This window comes from Apium graveolens, chromosome 3 (genome assembly GCF_009905375.1).
Source record: "Apium graveolens cultivar Ventura chromosome 3, ASM990537v1, whole genome shotgun sequence".
Classification (NCBI taxonomy): Eukaryota; Viridiplantae; Streptophyta; class Magnoliopsida; order Apiales; family Apiaceae; genus Apium; species Apium graveolens.
In genome coordinates this window covers 227,229,447-227,235,439 of record NC_133649.1, presented here as the reverse complement: position 1 = coordinate 227,235,439, position 5,993 = coordinate 227,229,447, and the positions used below count along the sequence as shown (strand labels likewise).

Below are 5,993 nucleotides of genomic sequence, written 5' to 3'. Positions count from 1 at the left end.
ATAGAAGGAAGTAATAATGAAGTTGTGATCTTATGAGTGTTTTATTATTGATAAATTGAAGTGTTAGTTAAGTGATTAATTAAGTAGTTAATTATAGTTAATATTTAATCAACAATCTTAAGTGTTAGTGTCTTAACATTGAGAAGTAATCATACATTGGTGAGTGAGTTTAATTAGACAATAATTTAGTCTGAGTCTCTGAGGGAACGAACTAGAAAATATTCTATATTACTTGTGAACGCGTATACTTGCGTGAATATTAGCGCGTGTTTTCGCCCTAACAAGTTTTTGGCGCCGCTGCCGGGGACTCGGCGTATTTGTTTAGTTTATGTACTTACCATCATTGGTCATTAGGACTCAGTGATTAGGACGTAGTAGTTACTTATTTTTTCCGGTTGTGTTTCAGGTACTTTAGCAAGCGTTTATGCAAACTCGTTCTCGTGCTCGCAAGAGGACTTTAGATACAGCTGAGGAGACAGACGAAGTTCTTGATATTCCGAAGAAGTTAGATTTTGAGGATTCGGATTCAGGAACTGAGCAGAAAGAACCAGTAAACATGGGAGATCGTATTGTTCACGCTGATCCAGCTCTTATGGATTTTTTTCGGCCTAAAATTGATGACATTCAGTCAAGCATCCTTCATCCGGCTATTCAAGCTAACACCTTTGAAATCAAGCCGGGCACTATTCAGATGGTGCAGAATTCTGTTTCTTTTGGAGGAGTGGCAACTGAAGACCCCAACATGCACATAAGGAATTTTGTCGAGATCTGCAGCACTTATAAGTATAATGGCGTGACTGATGAGGCTATCAAGTTGAGGCTTTTCCCATTCTCACTGAGGGACAAGGCTAAAGACTGGTTACATTCTGAACCAGCTGGGTCCATCACTACATGGCAAGATCTTGCGCAAAAGTTTCTGGTGAAGTTTTATCCGATGGCAAAGACTGCTGCTATGAGGAGTGCTCTTACTCAGTTTGCGCAGCAACCTACAGAGTCTATGTGCGAGGCTTGGGAACGCTACAAGGAAATGTTGAGAAAATGTCCACATCATGGAATGCCGGATTGGATGGTGATCACTGGTTTCTATAATGGTTTGGGGGCCCAATCTCGGCCCATGCTCGATGCAGCAGCTGGAGGCGCCTTATGGGATAAAAGCTATACTGAGGCGTATAATCTTATAGAGACGATGGCTGCGAATGAGCATCAAAACCCAACTCAGAGGATGACGTCAGGCAAGGTAGCAGGTATTCTGGAAGTTGATGCAGCCACCGCTATTGCAGCCCAGCTCCAAGCGCTATCAATGAAGGTTGATTCTCTGGCTACATATGGAGTTAATCAAATAGCTATGGTTTGTGAGCTTTGTGCAAGTTCTCATGCTACGGATCAGTGTTCTCTTGTCAACGAATCTGTTCAGTATGTGAATAATTATCAGCGACAACAGCAGCCTGTGCCAGCGACCTATCATCCTAACAACAGAAATCATCCAAATTTCAGCTGGGGTAATAATCAGAATGCTATTCAGCCACCATATCAGCAAGGAGTGAGTAAACAGTTTAACCCACCTGGATTCCAGCAACCACAGCGGTATGCTACAAGGCAAGCATATCCTCAACAGGGAAGTACAGCTGTACCTACTAGTGCTGATTTTGAGGAACTTAAGCTGTTGTGCAAGAGTCAGGCGGTTTCTATCAAGACCTTGGAAAATCAAATCGGTCAATTAGCCAATGCAGTGCTCAATTGTCAACCTGGCACTCTTCCCAGTGACACGGAAGTACCAGGCAGGAAGGAAGCTAAAGAGCAAGTCAAGGCTATTACCTTAAGGTCTGGAAAAGTGGCTGATGCTGAAAAGGAAAAAGAAGTAGAAGCTGAAATTAGAGATGAAGAATCTAAGCAAAAGGAGAAAGCGACGGAACCAAGGAAGACTACTGTTGAACACACTCTGCCTGAGGCTAATACAGGGGAGAAACAGCTCTATCCTCCACCACCTTTTCCTAAGAGATTGCAGCAACAAAAGCTGGATAGACAGTTCGGAAAGTTTCTGGAGGTGTTCAAGAAACTTCACATCAATATACCTTTCGCTGAGGCTCTGGAATAAATGCCTAGTTATGCGAAGTTTATGAAGACTATTCTTTCAAGGAAGGTGAAACTGGATGACCTTGAAACCGTTTCTCTCACGGAAGAATACAGCGCTGTTCTACAGCAAAAGTTACCACCAAAACTGAAAGATCCAGGAAGCTTCACCATTCCTTGCACCATTGGCAATCTGACTTTTGACAAGTGCCTTTGTGATTTGGGAGCAAGCATTAATCTGATGCCGTTGTCGATCTTTAAAAAGCTGGATCTGCCTGATCCAAAACCCACATACATGTCGCTACAATTGGCTGACCGTTCCATTACTTACCCAAGGGGCATAGTTGAGGATGTGCTCGTCAAGGTGGATAAGCTCTTCTTTCCTGCAGATTTTGTTATTCTGGATTTTGAGGAAGATAAGAAGATTCCCATAATCTTGGGAAGGCCTTTCTTGGCTACTGGCCGTACCTTGATAGATGTGCAAAAAGGGGAACTTACTATGCGGGTCCAAGATCAGGATGTGACCTTCAACGTATTCAAGGCAATGAAATTCCCTACAGAAGATGAGGAGTGCTTAAAATTGGATGTGATTGATTCTGCAGTTACTTCGGAACTCGATCGCATGCTAATGTCTGATGCATTGGAAAAGGCCTTAGTGGGGGATTTTGACAGCGATGATGAAGATGGCAACGAGCAATTACAATATCTGAACGCTTCTCCCTGGAAGCGAAAGCTGGACATACCATTTGAATCTCTAGGTACTTCTGACCTTAAGAATGCTGAAGGGGAGCTCAAACCATCAATAGAGGAAGCACCTACCTTGGAGCTCAAGCCATTACCTGAACACTTGAGGTATGCTTTTTTAGGTGATTCATCTACGTTACCTGTTATTATTTCATCTGACCTTTCAGGTAGTGAGGAAGTAAAGCTCTTAAGGATTTTGAGAGAATTCAAATCGGCTATAGGATCGACCATAGTAGACATCAAGGGGATAAGTCCTTCATATTGTATGCATAAAATTCTGCTAGAGGAAGGTAGTAAGCCAACTGTGGAATAGCAGCGAAGACTGAATCCCATCATGAAGGAGGTGGTGAAGAAAGAAATTCTGAGATGGCTAGATGCAGGCATCATTTATCCTATTTCTGACAGCTCGTGGGTGAGCCCCGTACAATGTGTACCTAAAAAAGGAGGTATCACTGTGGTAGCAAATGAAAAGAATGAGCTCATCCCTACTCGAACAGTTACAGGATGGAGAGTATGCATGGATTATAAAAAATTGAACAAAGCCACAAGGAAGCATCACTTCCCTCTTCCATTTATTGATCAGATGCTTGACAGATTGGCGGGTCATGAGTATTTTTGTCTTCTGGATGGTTATTCCGGGTATAATCAGATTTGTATTGCCCCAGAGGATCAGGAAAAGACTACCTTCACTTGTCCATTTGGCACGTTTGCTTTTCGCAGAGTTTCGTTTGGGTTATGTGGCGCCCCGGCCACTTTTCAGAGATGTATGATGGCGATATTCTCTGACATGATTGGAAATAACGTTGAAGTGTTCATGGATGACTTCTCCGTCTTTGGACACTCATATGATGAATGTTTGAATAATCTGCGCGCCGTACTGAAAAGATGCGTGGAAACTAATTTGTTGCTCAATTGGGAGAAATGTCATTTTATGGTGCGTGAAGGCATTATCCTTGGGCATAAGGTCTCTAGAAAGGGTCTGGAGGTGGACAAGGCCAAGGTGGGAGTCATTGAAAATCTTCCCCCACCTAATTCTGTGAAAGGAATCCGTAGTTTTCTTGGTCATGCGGGTTTTTATAGGCGATTCATCAAGGACTTTTCAAAGATATCTAAGCCGCTGTGCAATTTACTTGAGAAAGATGTGCCTTTCAAATTTGATGATGAATGTTTGGCAGCATTCGAGACTCTCAAGAAGAGTTTGATCACTGCACCAGTTATTACAGCACCAGATTGGACAGAACCGTTTGAGATGATGTGTGATGCGAGTGATTATGCGGTAGGTACAGTTCTGGGACAGCGCAAGAAAAACCTCTTCCATGTGGTCTACTATACGAGTAAGACCTTAAATGGTGCCCAATTGAACTACACCACTACTGAGAAGGAGCTTTTGGCTATAGTCTTTGGGTTTGAGAAATTTCGATCGTATCTACTTGGTACGAAAGTAACAGTATTCACTGATCATGCAGCTATTCGCTATCTAGTTTCCAAGAAGGATTCGAAGCCGAGACTCATTCGTTGGGTACTTTTACTTCAGGAATTTGAGTTAGAGATCAAAGACAGAAAAGGTACTGAGAATCAAGTAGCTGACCATCTCTCTAGACTGGAGAATCCCGATTCTACTTCACAAGATAGGACTTTAATCAATGAATCTTTTCCGGATGAGCAGTTGTTTACAATTCAGGAGGAAGAACCATGGTTTGCAGATATTATAAACTATCTCGTCAGCAATATAATGCCTCCTAATTTGACATCCGCTCAAAAGAAGAAGTTTCTGCATGAGGTGAAGTGGTATATGTGGGATGAACCATATTTGTTTAGACAGGGAGCTGACCAGATCATCAGGAGATGTATCCCGTTCTGTGAGACGGAGGGGATATTAAAAGACTGTCATTCCACGGTTTATGGTGGACACTATGGTGGTGAGAAGACGGCAGCTCGTATTCTGCAAGCAGGTTTTTTCTGGCCTACTTTGTTCAAGGATGCTCATCAGTTTGTTTTAAGGTGTGATCGTTGCCAAAGAGTGGGAAATTTGTCAAGGAAGGATGAGATGCCATTAAATGTGATGCTTGAAGTCGAGGTCTTTGATGTGTGGGGAATCGATTTCATGGGGCCTTTTATCTCGTCTTGCAATAATCAGTACATCTTGCTGGCAGTCGATTATGTCTCAAAATGGGTCGAAGTTAAAGCTTTACCGACAAATGATGCAAAGGCAGTGCTAAATTTTCTTCATAAGCAAATTTTCACAAGGTTTGGAACACCTCGGGTAATCATAAGTGATGAAGGATCGCATTTTTGCAACCGTAAGTTCACTTCTATGATGCAGCGTTATAATGTGAATCATCGAGTAGCTACTGCCTATCATCCGCAAACAAATGGTCAAGCGGAAGTGTCTAACAGAGAGATAAAGCGCATTCTAGAGAAGGTTGTTTGTCCGTCAAGGAAGGATTGGTCTTTAAAGCTCGATGAAGCTGTTTGGGCTTACAGAACAGCATACAAAACTCCACTTGGGATGTCACCGTTTCAGTTGGTGTATGGTAAGAGATGTCATCTACCTGCGGAGCTTGAGCATAAGGCCTACTGGGCATTGAAGAAGTTGAACCTGGATTTAGATGCAGCTGGTAAGAAAAGAATGCTTCAGCTTAATGAACTTGATGAATTTCGACTTCAAGCGTACGAGAATAACAAAATGTATAAGGAAAAGGTGAAGAGGTGGCACGATAGGAAGCTACATCCTACGTTATTTGTTTCAGGGCAAGAAGTTCTTTTATTCAACTCTCGGCTCCGACTTTTTCCTGGGAAGTTGAAATCAAGGTGGTCTGGACCTTTTATTGTCAAAACTGTGTTTCCACATGGAGCGGTGGAAATTTTTGAGAATGATCCGGACCAAGCATTCAAGGTTAACGGTCAGCGGTTGAAGCACTACTATGGGGACATGGCAAACCGAGAAGTGGTTAGTGCCATTTTGTTGACTACTTGAGAAGGGTACGAAACGTCAAGCTAATGACGAAAAAGAAGCGCTGCGTGGGAGGCAACCCATGAATTGTTGTTGCAGGAACCCTTAGAAGTTAATAACCTATCCAAAAACACAAAAAAAATCAGAAAACAGGGGCTGTAAATTTTTTTTTCCAGTGACCCCCTGAGCGCCCGCTCAGCTTTGCTGAGCGACCGCGTAGCAAGCA

The 5,993-nt window shown here is 42.7% G+C and overlaps 1 non-coding gene across 1 annotated transcript; it reads right to left on the bottom strand.

Moving 5' to 3' along the window:
* Positions 1-949: 949 nt before the first annotated feature.
* Positions 950-1,056, bottom strand: LOC141715870 (small nucleolar RNA R71). The gene has a single exon (XR_012572616.1). It is a non-coding gene; the product is annotated as a small nucleolar RNA R71 (small nucleolar RNA).
* Positions 1,057-5,993: the final 4,937 nt, after the last annotated feature.